Source organism: Rhinolophus sinicus, linkage group LG12 (genome assembly GCF_036562045.2).
Source record: "Rhinolophus sinicus isolate RSC01 linkage group LG12, ASM3656204v1, whole genome shotgun sequence".
Lineage (NCBI taxonomy): Eukaryota > Metazoa > Chordata > Mammalia > Chiroptera > Rhinolophidae > Rhinolophus > Rhinolophus sinicus.
Genome location: NC_133761.1, coordinates 12652567 through 12670117, shown reverse-complemented (window position 1 = coordinate 12670117; position 17551 = coordinate 12652567). Strand labels below are relative to the sequence as shown.

The following is a 17551-nucleotide window of genomic DNA, read 5'->3' as shown; positions in this document are numbered from 1 at the left end:
TAATGAAGCACTAGGTTTAATTAACTGAAATCAATCTCCCTCCCTGCTCCCATGCCCCCCTCAAAAAAGACGGCTGTTAACGCGTAGTCCCTAACTGGAAGTTCTGATGTTAGCGGTTTCTAATCAGTCTCCAGATTGCTAGCTTGTTGTCTAAATCTGCCCCTGAGATAGCAGCCTTCCCTGTGCGATTAATCTTTCCTTTCTTTGGCCACATTTCAGACGTAGACAAGCATTGCACTGCAGTTTATCATGTTGTGGTTATTTTTCCGTGAAAGGAGTGAATGGGAACAATAGCCTTTCCTTGCATAATTCTACACACACACACACACACACACACACACCTCTTTTTATTTTTAATAATAATTCCAAAGCCAACAGATGAGCTTTTGCATTTTTGCAACCACGTCCAATGCCTCCACCCTCAGGAATCATCATTACTTTTTTAAATATTCTTTCTTCCTTCCTCTAAAGAATAGTGACCCGCCCCAAACTGAAAAATAATGAAATATACACAACTGAACCTTGGGTCCCCTAGAATTTCTCCCTTCCCTCCCAAGTCCACAGGACAACTGTGATGCCCTGCCACTTCCTGAGGCCAACTTCTGCCACCCAGGTCCAGACCCCCTCATTTCACCTGGACCTGAGTGGTCTCCCCACTTACGGTCTTGCTACTTGTAATCCATCCTTCACATGTGAGCCAGTTATCTTTCTAAAGTGCAAATCAAAGCACATCACTCCCAGGGATGAGAAACATCTAACAGTTTCTCCCTGCAACTGAACTGATGTCCAAACTCCTTTCCCTGGCTGACCAAACCCTAACAGACCTCTTCCTTCTCTGGCCCTCCAACCACATTTCCTATACACTGTTTCTCCCCCACTGTGCTCCAGCCACGCCATCTGTCTTCCTGTCCCCCAGATATAACCAGCCTGTGTCCACCTTACAGTTTTGCATTTGCTGTATGTCCCTCCATGTTCAATGTTCTATCTTAGCCTGCGTTCCCTGGAAAACAGAGGCTGAGGCAAAATCCTAAGGCATTATGAGGGAACAGGGTGGGGACAGGGCCAGGTGGGCAGCAAGAAAACAAGGCTACGAAAGCATTGTTCCACTGATTGTGTACTTCATCAGAAAATCTAGCCAGTTCCTCTGAATCCTGGGATGTCTTCAGAAGGGCGATATAGAATATAGTCAACTGTACTATAATGCAGCATATATGTTACCCAAAGCTACCACACAATGCAAAACTGCACAATAAAAATCACAAGACTTATGGGAAAAATGAGGTTAGGGATACAACACTTAAAAACTTTGTCATGTCACGTTAAAAAAAAGAGAGAGAGAGAACCTAATAAAAGCAATAGCACAGTTTTACACACAGTTTAGAAATCTACCAACACTACCATAAATGGGGTGCTTTCCTTTAAGGAAAGACCTATTAGCTTGAGGAATTGGGTGTCATATGGGGTTGCAGTGTGTGGGTTATTGTGAAGTTGAGGACGGAGTGTGAAATTGGACGAAAGTGGTAACACCAGGTGTGGACAAGAATGGCTCATAACACAAGGTAAACTGAGGTAGCTGGCCCACGTGTGAGGTGGGAGTGTGTGTGCGTCATGGGTATTTCAGCGAGGCCCTGTTCAGCTGGATAAAGTTGTCTGTGTTTGCCTGCTGTTTCTCACAGATGCAATCGGACACAAACAAATGCAAAATTCAGGTTTTCGCAACTTTTCCTCTAACCTGTATATCAATCGTGTTGGAACAAATCTGCCTTTTCAAAACAAGCATGATAACAGCACTGACAAGACCCTGTCTCAGACGAGCCCATCAGGGCAGAAAGAGTGAGGAATTTCTTTGTCAGCCCCTTCCCTCTCCTGTCTCCCATGGGGTAGAGTCTTCATCGGCACTAACTCGCCCCTGTGCTCAGGGTGCTGACCTGGCCCCTCTGGGCGGCCACTGGAGAAGCCAGAGCCCTTGGGGACTGGACAGGGGGAACCTGAGGGCAGAAGCTGGCAGCAGCCCCCATATCGAGGGTGTAACGTTGGCCAGGCTGACGCCTGGCTTCTCGGGAGCGGAATGGGGACTGAGAAAACTATTGGAGTCAGGAGCAAATCGTGGAAACCAGGGTGCAGGTGGGCCCAGTAAACCCAGCAGAGCTAGGGGGTACCTACACTGGGCCCACCTGCCCTTTCCTGACCCTTATATGTCCAGCCTCTGGTTCTTCCACTTAAGACACCTCTTCAGGGGTGGAGGTAAAGCTCATAGGCAGAGTGGTAGCAACGCTGCCAAACTCAGAACAGAAATGGAAGCCATTGGAGCTGGGAGTGACATGATCAGATTTAGATGTTTTAAGTATTATCCCGAAGCAATGTAGAAACTGGTTGAGTGGAGGACAGAAAGCAGGAAGGAGAGCAGGCAGGCGGAGATGGTGGCTTGGACTCGGGTTAGAAAAGTGGTGGAAAGTAGTCAGATTCAGGGTGTATTTTGGAGGAAGAGCCAACAGGAGTTGCTGATGGATAAATTGGAGTGTGAGTGGAAGAGAGGATTGTTGCCTGTCATGACTCCACTGATGACTCCTTTTTGGCTCATGGAAAAGTCACTGGATTGTAGTCAGGAGACAGGCCTGCCCTCCTTAGCAGTATGATATTTGGCAAGTCAGTGAAAGCTTAAAATCATGGAAATGTTGCATGTGTCATCTCTAGAGGAACCATCCAGAGGCCAGTCTGCATAGTGGCAGCATTCAGCTGTGATGAATGCAAACACACGCAATGAGAGTGAAATGCAGGAAATCATGGGGAGATGAGGGCACCTCCCTCCTGCCTAGTAAAGAGAGGCCCCTCCTACAGGTGGGGTTTAGTTTCGGGGTTTTATGTTGGAGGTTTGAAGTGACATCTAAAGTTCTCATCCTAACAGCACTGACAAGAACAAAATATTTAGAACAGTGGTTCTCAGCAGTGGGAGGGCTGAGGGGTCAGTCGGCTTTGTCCCCCAGGGAACGTTTGGCAGTGTCTGGAAACATTTTTGGTTATCCCAGTTTGAGGTGGGGTTGCTACTGGTGTCAAGTGGGTGAAGGATTTTTGCATGCTGCTAAACAGCCTCCAATGGGACGGCAGCCCCCCTCAACAAAGAGTCAGCTGACCCAAAATGTCAATTGTGTCAAGGGTGAGAAACCCTGATTTAAAATATCATAAACATCCAACATGGGAGGAAATCGTTAACCCTTTTCAGGCCTGTGGCAAAACCCCCTGGTCTGCAGCACGGGCTGTGGGGCCCAGTGGACTCTGCTGCTGTCCACATGTGATACAGAAACCTCTTGCTCTGCATCTTTGGGACGCACTGATGAGTTGAGTACACGTATGTTTAGATCAGTGTTTCTGAAAGGTTGCCAAGTCAAGGGGGAAAATTAATGAAAATGCGCCAAAATGGCACTAAAAGTTAAGCAATGTGTGCCAAAAATTGAAACAACCATGATGCCCTTCCGTAGGCGAACCAATAAACAAGCTGTGGTCCGTCTATGCAATGGAGTGCTACTTAGCCATAAAAGAAATGAGCTATCGAGCCCAACAAAAGAACTCAGAGGAACCTTAAGTGTACATTAATACGTGAAAGGAGCCGGTCTCAAACAGTCACACACTGTATGCTTCCAACTCTATCACATTCTGCTAAAGGCCAACTATCAAGACAATGAAAAGATCAAGAGTTGCCAGGGGTACAGGGGGAGGCAGAGGGAGGTGACTAGGTGGAATATGGGGGGCGGGGGGCAGTCACAGCAGTGAAACTATTCTGTGTGATGCTATAATGATGGATACATGTCATTCTCCATTTGTCAAAACCCATAGACTGTACAACACAAAGAGGGAACCCTCATGTAAACTATGGACTTTGGTTAGTGGTCAGTTTCATTGTGTGGGCATTGGTTTGGCACTTGTAACAAATGGGCCACACCGTTTGCAAGATGTGAGTACTAGGGGAAATGGCAGAGAGAAGGAGAGTGGACTTTGTGGGAACTGTACTTTCTACACAGTTTTTCTGTACACCTAAAACTGCTCTAAAAATTAGCCCATTAATTTTTTTTGAGTTAAGCAATGTGCTATAACAGAATTAACAAAATTATTATCATTATCCTAGCAACTACACTTACTGAGTGCTTCCAAAGAGGCAAACGCATAATAAAAAGTTGTTATTGCCATCGTTGTTGGCAAGGGTTATAACAGAACTGAGAAGGAACAGACGGCTCTCATTCAAAGAGCATTTACTCAGGTCCAAGCCCTATATGGTTAGTCGCCACCATCATCCGAGGAGGAAATTTCTAATTATCATCTTCATTTCATAAGATAAGGAAATGGAGATTCAGAGAGGTTCAGTCGTGGGCATCAGAGGCAGAATTTGAACCAGATTTATTTCCTGGGCTCATGTACCTGACCCTGTGCTCTGCCGTTGTACACGTCCGTGTAAGAGTGAATATATGTGACATAGAAGAGAGAGATTGGGGTGATCGGTGAGTGTGAGTGGATAGAAGGCAAGAGAAGAAAGAAAAGCATCAAAAACTGAAAATACTCATACACACAAATGAAGGACAAAGAGAAAAGAAGGAAGAAAATGGAACAAAAAGAAGTGGCAGAAGTAGATGGAGGAAGACGTCAAGGAGCCATGTCCCCCGGAGCTGCCTGGAGCTGGTGGCCCGGGCAAACGAAGGTTGTCCCTATCCCATTCTCCCCACCCTGCGTCTGGGCCTCTTCCTGCGGGCGTTGCCTGCTTGCCTACGAGGGCTCCTCATGGGATAGTGTATGGCTGTGACCCAAGCTGACCACTCTTTCCCTTGGGCCCTGGCCAGCCTGAGAGCTGCATTTGAAGCCTGCCTCCCTGGGTGGTCCTAGAGAGCTCCTCTTGTCCAAGGTTGTATAGAAGGTTCCAAGTCAGCAACAGGAGCCCACACCCTCTTCTCCAAGGGTGTTCTGTTTCCAAAAGAGAATATGAGGACCAGGCAGCTGCCATTTCATCCTTCAACGTGGGTGAGCAACATATAAACCCGAAGTCCTGCCTCTGGTCCTGCAGACTGTGCCTGCTGCGTTGACAGTCCAGAGACACAGAAATCGCCACTCGTCTCCTTCAGAAGGTGCAAGAATGAATTGTTCTGTGCCACCCAGTTTCCTTGAGGGTGTCTGATCATGTCACTCTGGACCAAAAACTATGGAAGGAAGGTCCAGCTGCCCCACCTGGCATTTTCACATCTTTTATAAAGTTATGATACACGTAGAAGGGAAGATGGTCTTCCTCTCTCTCTTTACCCACTTTCCTAATTCTACCTTGTCACCTTTTTATCCATCTTAGTATCTTGACCCTCATCTTTCACCTGCTAACAGAGAAACCCACATGAGGACCTGGGACTAGCTTCAGAGCCAGACAGGTGTCACCTGTCTGGCCAAGTGGCTGGCTTCATGTCTCTGAGCCTTAGCGTCTTGGTCTGTAAAATGCTATAACAGCAGCTACTAGAACATAAGTTCTTTGTCAGCAGGGCATTGGCTTGTTCATGGCTGGGTCCCCAGAATGTGGCGTAATAGTTGGCACATAGTAGGTACTCAATAAATGGAGGACTTTTTTTCACTGAATAATAAATAAACCCCCAAAAATCACTTCATAATATTTCTGTGGGGATTAAATGAGATACTGTGTGCATAGTACGTAAAACATAGAACTGGTGCTCAAAAAATGCCAGTGACACATATCATTGGGTGTTTATCGTCATTAACTTGTTATATCCTCCCAAGAATCCCATGCAATAGGTCTGGCTATGCCCATTTTGTGCAAGAGGAAACCAGAGAAGAGGACAGGGAGTGAAAGAATTTTTAGAGGCGAGCTCGTCCCTTTTAGTAAAAACTGTACCTTTAAAAAAAAAAAAAAAAAGTAACAACAAGGAGCTGTAGGGAGGCTCTAGAGTCAGTCCAGGAAGAGGAGACTTGGGCGTTTCTGCCTCCCTCCTGAGCGGCATCCCAGGATGGGGCAGGATGGGACTCCCCCCACCCTTACATTTGCTATCAGCCTCCTCCTGTCTGCAGAGAGCTCTGGCCAAGACCCTGAGTGCCCAGCTGTGCTCTTACTGACAATAATAGTTGTCCTAATAAATTGCGGTCTGATGAATCCCTGATTGCAGGAGAGAGAAAAAATTAAGAGTGAGCTGATTGAAACTCTTGCTAAAGCTTATTCTTTGGGAAGAGTCTGGCTTGGCAGGTGGGAGGACTGGGGTTCTCCTGGGGATCCGACAGGAGATTTTAAAGAAATGGTTCTGATGGTCAAACTGCAGAATGCGATCATTCGATCATTCGCTACACTTATCTTGGTCAGCATTTGTCACACCACATGGAAATTGCCTGGTTCCTAGACTGTGGGTGCCTACAGGGCAGGGACAGCCCCCCCCCCCATCCCCTGTAACAGCAAGATAGCATCCCAAACATAGTAGGTATGACAATATCTGGTCCATGTCCCTGACTTAAGAAGTCTTGTGACTAGTGAGGACCACAGTGAAACAAAAGAAAGAGCAGGAAAAATGCTACAGGGTGAGAGGGCACAGATTTGTTTAGAATTCCAACTGTAAAGGGGCTTATAGAAATTGCTAAACTTGAGCCATGTAAAGCCAATTATGCTGTAACACTCCCAGCGGCCACACCCTCTTCTGGGCTGTCTGCTTCGGTGCCTCTGAAGAGAAGCCAGCTCCCCTGCAGCAGGCGTCGTCCCCTTGGTGTCCCTTTCCTCAGAAAGCACATTTCTCCACCTAATTTAATTGCAAATGCCCTCCTCCGTCCTCACACCTCCCCTGCGATCTGATTAGTATTGGCTCTTCAATTTGCCACCACCTGTGTGCCCCCTTTAACAAAAGGGAGAGCGCAAGAGGGAGAGGGACACATGTCAACATTAATTGCAATTTAATACAGTTCCTTGGCAATGACCCTGGGGAGAGGGATGAAGGAAATCAATTCTGGTGATTGAAAAACAATATGAGAATTAAGAGGCCGTACTGAGATCTTCTGGAACGGACAGAAAAATGCCTCTGAATTTTTTGTCCGTGACTAAGTGGAGACGGTTACTCATTCCACACAGTGCCATGCAAGCATCTCTTGAGGACATGCTCTGTATGAGGCACCATAGCAGGCGCCCTTTTATAGACCAAGACACCAAGGCTCAGAGACAGGAAGCTATGTGGCCAAGGTCACATAGCCACCTATCTGGCTCTGAAACCAGTCCCTACTCTGCTGCCTCTTGGCCTCCCTGGGTCTGAGCATGGTCCTGGGTAAGGAGAGAGCTTTGTCAACGTCTGAAGCTTCCCCCTACCCTTACCCAGTTTTGTTTAGACTCAATTACACGGCATCAAGCAGAAAACAGTGCCTGGGAATTAGGAGATAATGGGTGTGACCTCAGAGGTGGTTGAACCCCTGTGAGCCTCAGTTTCCATGGCTGTGAAATGGGGATAAGTATAACACCTAAGTTTACATGGACTTTCAAACAACCAGGATATGGGAACACACTTTAAAAGCCATGGTGTCCTGAGCTAGTAGGAGTTATTTCTTGGCACCCTGATAGGCCTGGTTTCCTTGGGAGCCTCAGCTCCTCCTGGTGCAGGGTGCTGGAGTCTCTTCTAGATCATGAAAGGCAGTACTGCCTAGTGGTTATGACCAAGGTTAAAATTCCAGCTCCCCACTTATTAGCTGTGTGACCTTCAGCAAGTTAGTCACCTCTCTGTGCCTCAAGTTTGTCACCTATTAAATGGGAATAATAATAGTACCTACCTACCTCAAAGGATTGTTACGAGAATTAAGTGACCATCTTCCAGGGATAAGAGTAGCCACCATCACTCAATGCCTTCCGGCACCGTAGCTTTGTTCTTTTCTTAAAGAACTTGACAAAACCCTGAAAGTCTAAGACATCACTGATGATCACATTTCTTAGTCTGAAAATCAAGTCTAATTGTTTCTGGAAAACATCGTGTCCCACTATTTGGTTGTGAGTTTATATCCTTCAGACGGGGAATATTTTGTTCTGTCTGTTTGTTTGTTTTTTTAATGTGGCGTTTGGAAATTTAATGGAGCAATGTCATTGCCATGTAGTGAAGCAGATTGTTAGAAGAATGGGAAAGTGAAGCCTGGTTCAGGGCCCAGGATGTTGCCTCATACACGGAGTGATTTTTGTTTTTTCTGACAATGAACTAAGTTTGTTGTTTTCTGTAAGCTGGTCAGTGGTGAAGCCTCTTTTCTCAATCCCAGGTCAACTCTGTAAAACCAAGCAGCTGGCAGTGTGGGCCAAGAGAAGGAGCAGTCTGGATGCAGGGACAGGGGTGTCCCCAATCAGTGTGTCAAGACGGCTTGGTTCTTCTTGCCAGATGTGGTGGCCCGGGTAACATAGGGCCCATTGTGGCTTGTTGGAGGCCTCCAGCAGTCTTGCTCAGCCGGGAATCCCAAATTCATGAGGAGAAATTATGGCCACCAGTCGTCTTCAAGTAAATGACATATTTCAGGTCCTCCAAAGGAACTGGGCATATTTGGTACTCCCTAATTTGTCCACACTGTGAAAATCAGCCACCATTCACTCAGCATCGCCAAGCAAACCTTGGCTAGGTGCTATCTACATTAGCACCAGTTTTTACCAGAAACCCCATCTCACAGATGAGGAATTGAAACTCAGAGCAGTGAAGTGACTTGCCCAAGATGACACAGCTATGAAGTTATCGAGCAGGGGACTTTTTCATTGCCAAGCTCTTATTCATTCTGGTATACCCCTGGGGGGAAAAGTATTAGGAATCAGAAAACTGTAGAAAAAGCCTCAGGGATGGTAATAAAGGTGGTGTTAGCCATCAGTGAAAAATTGCTGCTGTTCATCCTGATTGGGGGTGGGTGGGGGGTGATGTTATTAACAATTCACTTTCCGAAAAGGATCTAAAAACTGATGAACAGGTACACATATTCAACTCTGTTTTTTTTTGAAGAAAAACAAAGAATGACGTTTGCAAGTATGAATTCCAAGGTCAGAGGCAGAACTAAGCCTAGTTGACCTGCTTCTGCATTTTTTTTTCCTCCCCACCCTCAAGCATCACAAGCTTCACATTGTAGCATTTGTTTTGTTTGTTTCGCTTCTTGTCCAAATAGAACCCAGCGATCCCAGTGTGTCCCACTGACAGGAAAATGATAACAGCCATGACGTATGTAGCATTCTCTATGTGCCACGCATTGTTCTGAGCCCTTACCTGCATTCATTCCTTAAAGCTTCACAAGACACGTACCATTATAACCATTTCACAGATAAGGAAACTGAGGCACAGAGAAGCTAAGTCACCCACCAAGGTCACTCCGCTGGAAAGTGGCCATGCCGGGATATGTGCCCAGACAGGCCGCCCAGTCTGCTCCTCCCCTCTGCACCTTTGGGCTCCTGGCCCAGCTCCGCAGAACCTGCTCTCAGCCTGGTTCTGCCAGTTGCTGCGGTGGGTTTGCACGGACTTGTCCAGTATTCACTCTCTGGATCTCTTCACAATTTCACGAATGTCTTGGGTGTCCAGGATTAAGGGTTCAGTCAACAGCCATAGAGCATCCATCCATTCAGCAAACCTATCCTGAATCTTTACTGGATCCAAAACAGCAAACTGGCCACCATGAGCCTGGGTCCTCATCCATACCCTGATGGAATCCCAATGTTCCCAAGGGCTGCAGTATACCTTGTAATTTGTTCTCCCTCCCCAGAGCGGCAGCCCCCTGTGAGTCCTACATAGACCTTCTCACCACCCTACAGCCCCTCACCCACAGCCCTGAGAGCATTGCTTCTCCCAGACAGATATTTTCACTGCTTTTCTTCCCTACTCCTGCTGGAGAAGAGCAGGACTTTTGTCCTCAATACTTGGCACCTGCTTGATTTGTAGAAGTAGGCACTCCATAAATGCTTCTTAACAGAAGAAGCTCCTACCCTGTATTGTCTTTCCAGTTAGAGCTAAATGGGCATGGTTTCCAATTGTACAAAGAGAGAAGCTTCTTAAATAACAGGTGCTGTGAGGCTGTAGGAAAAGGGTATGTATTTATACTCATGCTATGCTCAATAACTTCATAACTGTGTCACCTTGGACAAGTCACTTCCCCTCTCTGTGAGTTCCAGTTTCCTCACACAGAGACACCACCTTGAGTCTCCTGTATTTACTGTAAAAAAGGAATTCTGGGGAGTAAGGGGAGGCCTTTTTGCTGCACTTGTCTTGCCTGAGTCTGAAAATGGTATGTCTTAAACTCCTGTTAACCCAGTTGCACAATCACACCTTCCTCTCCACTTCCCAATCTTCTGACTTACATGGAAAATCAATGTATTTCAAGTAGGAAACAGCTGATGCAGAGCGGTTTCACCTGAGGTGGAAATTATGCAGGTGGCTTAATGCAAATTGGAGGGAAAGACAAAAATAAAGTGTGTCAGCTAATACAGGCGCACTCACATAGTGCTATTGCTTTATTCACTGCATTTGTAACAAGGTGGGCTGTGTGCAGTTAAAACTAACAGTATGTCAAGTTTAGGCTTTGGGGGAAAGGATGTGAAGGGACATGTAAACCACAGAGGCTTATTCTGGTTTTTAGCAGAGACGTGAAATTTTTTGTAGCCTTCAATGTAGCATGTTTCTGCCTCTGTCTACCCCCACCAAACCTAAAAAGCAGGGTCTCTGGAAGCAGGATGATCATGGAAACTGCTTTAGGGGGCTCCTCACACTTGTGGGTTCCAATTTTTGAGACTCAGTGATGCTCAAAATATGTCGGTCCTTCATTTTGTCCTGGTGCAGGGTTCAAGGTGGTTGGTTTCAAAGGCTTATAAGTGGCATGGGCAAATATTGTTTATTTTCGTAGTTATGTGTTTATCCTTAGTATTGGAAAAAATATATAACTAGCTGCTGACCAAACCTGTGATGGGTATTATTGCTTGGAATGATGCTAGAATTTACACAATAATTTTTTTTCCAATTATTAAGAAAAGAATAGTACAGGGGTATTTGTCTAGAACGTAACTCACAACAATGCAGTACGAGAATCAATGACTGAAGCTGGAGGAACCATGCTAGAATGTGAGCATATTTACTTAACTTTTTTAAAAAAACACCAAGCATGTGGTCTGTCCACCCGCGTTCCTCCTCCACTCCCATCCCCCCAATTTATCTTCCCTACTTCTGGAAGAATTGATGAAAACTATCAGTGTGTGTCTGAATCACCTTGGCTGCCTGTCGTGAGCAGAACGTGGCTGTCAAAGAAGCAGTCTCACACACGTTTCTCTGTCCACAATGTCAGACTTTATTAGAATAAAGCCATGGATCTAGTCCTACTGATTCCGTTTACCACGGGCATTAACCAAGGCTCTGGCCAGAGGATAGTCTCTGATAGTCGAGCAGTTTCACACAAGAAGGCCACACAGGTTTGCAATAATAGGGTTAGGCCAGGCGAACAGAGTCTTACGTAAGAAAGATGAGAGAGAGAGTCTGGTGTTCAGCGAGTGTCCCTATGGCACTGGGGTGTGTAGCATCGGGCATCGGGTAGGGCTGGTGAGACGGTCAGGAGGCAAAGCTTCAAGTGCTCCATCTGGGAGAAGTGCAGATGTGGCTGTCAGCTCAGCAGTTGAAGCCTGAACAATGAGCTGTCAGAGAGCTCTGGTTTTATGCTCGACACTGGGTGTGGTGCCCCCATCCGCAGCCCGATAAAGCCGTCCAGATGGTCACACTCCACCCTACATCTGGAGTTATCTGGTTAGGGCATTCACTGGGTATGCCTTTCACGGGATGCTCTGTCATGACTGTCACTTTGGGACTGACACAGCTATCAGAATTATGAGAGTCCATTTTGTGTTCATAATTAATGATCTATACAAATGCCCTAAAATGGAGATCTCTCAGACTCTCCCCAAGAGAGTCTAATTCAGTGGGTTTGAGGTGAGGCTATGGAGTTTGCATTTGAATAAGCTTTCCAGGTGGGTTTATGGTACGAGGTCCTAAGACCTTACTTCTCAAAACATTGCCTCAGAAGAGCTCCCAAATAAAGATGGTTCTACTTACGCACGGAATGCTCACTTTCATTTTCCCCCAGTGATCTAGGTCTGCTCTCTGCGAATAAAATCTCATAAAACCTAATTTAATTGTTAAGCAATGTTTCTTCTTTGAAACCACTTACACATGCACATTTGGGGGCTGCTGGGCTAATCAGAATTTCTCATCCTCAGCACTATTGACATTTTGGGCTGGCTGATTCTTTGTTGTGATGGATTACCCTTGCATTGTAGGGTGCGTAGCAGCACTCCTGGCCTCGACCCACTGGATGCTAGTAGCACATCCTACATCCCCGCTATTGCGGCAACCAAAAATGTCTTCGGACTTTGCCAGATGTCCCCAAAAGGGACAAAACCATCTACCGTTGAGAATCCCAGGGCTAAATTAGTAACTCGATTCCACTTTGATAAACCTTTCAAGTCACGGCTGGATTCAGGAGATGTGGCAAGAAGGGATTTGCTAACTTTCCACTGCTAGGACTGAGGGATGTGAAAACTCAGGTCCCCAGATATGAAAAATATGCTCCGGCAGAAATTATTGAGAGCTCTGTGGTCCTTGAATTTCTATTCTGTGTGTGAAACATAATGAGTAGCCTGGCAAAAACCTACTTTAGATCACCTGCTAATTCAAGGGACTGCGTGGAATCAGAATGTACCTGGGACAGGTGACGTGACTAGTGGTCTGCCCTTCCAGGCAAGTTCTGCTGATCCAATATGTGATACAGGCTTCCATTCTGCCGGGTGTTACAGTAAGTGGTGAGGATACAAAAATGAGTAAGATGGAGTCCTCTTCCTCAAGGGGCTTAGGTCTATTAAAAGGAGTCAGGCAACTGCCCCAAAAGAACTGGCAACCCAGAATCCTATATCCAGCAAAACACACACAACACATACACACACACACACACACACACACACACACACACACGTGCTCCCGCATTCAGAAACGAAAGGGGAATCAAGGCATTCTCAGATAAAGGAAAACTAAGAGAATTTGTTGCCAGCAGACCTACCCTAAAAGAGTGGCTAGAGTAAGTTCTCTAGACAGACAGAAAATGCTGAAAGAAGGAATTTGGGAATGTCAGGAAGGAAGGAAGAATACACAACTGTTTTCTACTTTGCTGCCCATCCTGAAGGAAATGGACCACAAAAAGCAAAGCAGAGTCAGTTTTGAAAAAGGAAGACAGTCTGAGTCTCAAGGATGCTATGAGACGGAAGAGAGGGATAACGTGGTCCCTATCCAGGGCAAAAAGTGGTCTGGGAACACAATTTGCAGTTTATATGCTCAACTTCTTGGTGTTGGAATTAGTAGAATAAAATGAATTGGACTAGAGCAGAAATGTTAGGCTGTCGGGCTTCCTTCCTTCTTTACATTGGGCAAAAATTCCACAGCTTCTCTTAGAAACCTAAAACACAACTCTAATGAGTTTCCTGCAAGACAGCCTCAGTTAGGGAATGAGTCAGAAAATCTGGGAAAAGTTTTGAACTGATACTACTCTCTATCTAAACCCAACTTCCATTTTGGGTTAGGTAACTATAACCTCTGGGCCAAGAAAATCACCAGTTTTCCTAAAGGTCAGGAGACTGAAGCATAGTTAATTCATCTCTTTGAAATGAGCACTAAATTGCAATAGGAACTGAATGGAGGCCATCAGTTAATCCAAGCTATATAAGGAGGCTGAAAATTACCTGATGTTTATTGGAGCTTATGTCTCAAGGATCTGTCACACTTACAATTATGTTTGGTGCAGAATTAATGAGAAATTGGAGACAACCAAGAGTCCATCAATAGGGGAGTGGTTTATGCTTCATTCAGACAATGAGATCTACCCAAGAGGATAAGTAAGGATTACTCCTTATGTGAGGATGTGGTATCACCACTATATGTGGCTGACTGAATAACACAAGTCACTGAATAATGCATCTAGTGCAGTCCTTCTGTGAAAAATAAGCTCCATGTGTGGGTGTGTTTGTGCATGGGAAACGGATTATACATTAGACTGTTAGAAGCAGTTCCTTCTGGGGAATGGAAATAGAGAAGCAAAGGTGGGAGGTCCTTTTAAGTGCTCCCGTATCATTTAGGTTTTCATAAATTCCATATGTTGCGTGTGAGATTGAAAAATGTAAATGGTTTCAACTTAAGGAGGACAGAAAGCCTGAAGGCCTACCCCATCTCAGGGGTCAATCATCAACTTCACAGCTCTGCACCTCAGTTTCCTCAAAATGGGACGACAAACCTTACCCTCTATCTTGCAGGACTATTGTAAACACAAATAAGAGGGCCACTGTGGGAGCATTGTGTAAACTGTAAAGTTCCGTCTGTATGGAAAACCCTGGTTATCACCATCTTCCCTTTCCCCTGGCCTAAAACTGTAGGAAGTTACCTGTTTCCCTCACCTACCCAGCTTTCAGGCATCGTAGACTTTGGCTCCAAAATTAAGTTTTCAGAATACTTAAAACTGCTTGCCAGTGAATGGCTGTGGCTAGGATAATAACTACGAAATGAGAAAGCACAGGTAAAGCTTGGCCCTTCCAGAAAAGAAGGCAGTTGTTGGCATTGTTTTCCAAAGTAGATGTTTGGTTCCTGGTCTGATCTGAGTTTACCCGAACTCCGTTGGCAGCTGGACACTTGCCTTGCCCCAGGGCTAGGGATCAATCACCTTTACAAGTTTCCTTAGTGATTTCCTCTCTTCCATAGATGCCACTTAGTTCTAACTTGTTCTAAATTTCTTCCACCTGATTCCAGTAATCAATAAAGCTGAACCAATGAGGGTTAGAACTCACCTGTACTGTGGCTTAAAGTTTATCTGATTTGAGCATAGTAGCTGAAAGGAGTTAGGTTTGGTTAAAAAAAAAAAGTGGGGGTGATGGGGTGGGTGGGACAACTTTGTGAATAGTCAATGCTCTTCAGTTGACTTATAGACTTTGCATTCCTGGTAGTTTCTAAAAATAAACTAAACACACATTATTCTGATACACTCGCCTCCAGAGCCCTGACCACATAATCCTGCTCCTGCCTCCCCCAGACCTGTTCTTGCTCTTGTTTCTACTTACTCAGGGTAGAAACCTGGAAGGTGGCCCCGGTGACACTCACACTCACCTCCCGTGCTCACTCCAACCTCCTGGGTCATCGTCAACCTCAGCTTTCCATCCCCATTGTCACTCGTGTGACCCATGCAGGACCTTGAATCTGACACCTGACCTCTTCGGCACTTCCAGTTTTACCCTCACCTGTCCATCTCCCACCCTTAGCCAGGGTGATCCTTGAAAGCGTCATGCCTTTTCACCTGCATAGAACCCTCCCTGCCTTCCCTGGCTACCAGGTAAGTCAGGTTGCCTGGATTCCACTCCCCTCGCCCCCCTCAGCCCCACTGCTCTCCCAGAAGCTCACCTCCCGCCCTCCAGAAGTGCACACTCTCAAAACTGGTCAGCTCCCACTCCCCTTACACACTACACAACCCAGCCTCTGCTCTGCAGCCTCTAGGCCCAGAAATCCTCCTCCCCCTTCTGTTCACCTGGTAAACTGCTGCTTGCTCCTCAAAACTCAGCATACGAATCCCCTCTTCAGAGAAGTAAGTCAAAGTGGGAAAAATCAGAGGCCGGCCAAAGACCAGAGGGATCTAGTGATACTAGCTGCTTTCTTCCTTAAATTCAGGGCCCTACCCTTGGCATCTTGCCTTATCTACGTCAGCGTCCACCCCAACTATAAAGGTAGGTCCTGTCGTTATCCTGGTTTTGCTAATGAGGACACCAATGTTGATTGGGTTCAGTGGCTTGCCCAAAGGCGCACGGCCAATTCATAGTGGTGCTGGGCTTTCAACTTCAGTCCGTCTGATGAAAGCTTGCATTTTGGTCAGCTGCAACGTTCTGCTGCCTAGTGCAGGATTTTTCAAACTGCCAGTCACAATTCATTAGGGAGTTGTGAACTTGGTCCACTAGGCAGGGCCAGCTACATGATGTGTGGGTCCCAGGGTGAGATGCAAATGCAGGGCCCCTTGTTTGAAAAGCAGGGAAAAGCGTTTCCCTTTCTTCTGCAGTCTCTCAACCTGTCATAGTGTTTCTTATTCACCATTTAATGTCATGCTCCCTCAGGCATGCAGATATCCCTGGGAGAGTGCAGACCCTCTTGGGGACCCTGGGCACGCATCTGACCATGACCCATTCTGAGCCAGTGCCCAGTACCCTGAGTTGGTGGGTGGGGGGACAGCAGCCCTCGCTGGGTGGGGGCAGGAAGTAGGTGGCCCACAACCCGGGAAGTGGAACCCTGTGTCCCATCCAACTTGACTTACCAAATAAAAATTCACAGATAAAATGATCTAGAATTTCGAGACGGTGACTACAGAACATTATAGCCGAAGCATAGGACCCCCTTCTGAGCCTGGGCCCTGGCCACAGTATTGGTTGCACGTCCCTGCTGGCAGGTCATGACAGGAAGCTTTGCGGAAATGAAACAGAAAACAATAGAAGGTATTAGAATACACCCTGCATAGTGAGGGTATTATTTGGTTCACTTTGTTTTTATATGTAGGTTTACATACACACAGGATTGCCACATAAAATGTATATCTCACTGTGAGTTTCAGTCAAAAATGGCTGAACACCAGTGAGTCAGCCCCTTGCAGTCAACTGTTGGGTTGCTTGGTAGGGTCTCTGCCAGCTTTAAACTGCCCCCTTTCCCCGATGGTGCCCAGAGGAGGAAAGGGGCTTGCCAAGATGAAGCGTGGGTGGTGGGGAGTAGAAGTGTGGGTGGACTGAGTTAGAGGGCACCAGCAGGCCAGCCTCACCATCTCCTCAACCCCTCCCTGTCCCTTGCAGTCACACACCACACACACACCCCTCCCCCACCCCACCTCCAACCTTCACCCCCACACCCCCTCTTTCCTCTTCTCTCCTCCCCCTGCTCTCGCCACATAGAGGGCTTCTCCATGAAAAGACTGCCCACCAGGACCCCCAGCAGAGTTTGTCCCCCCCCACTGAACCCCACTGAGGTTCTGCCCCCACCCACCCCCCATTTGAACATGACAAAGAGATAGGCTTGGAGTTCTAAGTATCTGGTGGCCTGGAAGATCCCTTTCACGGTTTTTGCAAGATGAGTTTATAGGAATAGTGGCATGGCTTCCAGAGGTCAGAACCTTCAGACACCCACACAGCTGTTTTAAAAACACTGTACCTTTTCAGTGTGTACTGCTAGCACACAGCATGGCCTAGGAGCTGGCATCGGACCTGCAGGCAGTGACAGACACAGTCTGACAGAGGCTGTCAGACAGGAACAGAAAATACAGCCTGACGCATGCATGCACCAGCCCCCCTGCTGGTCTGGGCTGTCAGCACTGGGGAGCCTGTGAGCCTGACCTTCCACAGCGGCTTCTAATGGCCGACTCATGGCATCATGCAGGCTGCTCTGTGTGACCATGTGGTCACTGAGTGCTAAGAATGGACATGTGATGGGAGGTGGGGTGGAGGGAGCTAATCTCCCCTTTGCAGAGCCTGGTCAATAGCACTGAGCTGCAAATCCAGGGACTA

At 46.7% G+C, this 17551-nt stretch overlaps 1 protein-coding gene and 1 long non-coding RNA gene across 3 annotated transcripts in view; one reads left to right on the top strand and one right to left on the bottom strand.

Moving 5' to 3' along the window:
- The window catches only part of ZHX2 (zinc fingers and homeoboxes 2), a 144199-nt gene that overhangs the window by 83697 nt on the left and 42951 nt on the right, over positions 1-17551 (top strand). The window lies entirely within an intron of this gene.
- LOC141567816 (uncharacterized) lies at positions 11263-17338 on the bottom strand. Its single transcript, XR_012490658.1, has 3 exons — positions 17199-17338; positions 16318-16463; positions 11263-11571 (listed from the first exon to the last, which is right to left on the bottom strand). It is a non-coding gene; the product is annotated as an uncharacterized LOC141567816 (long non-coding RNA).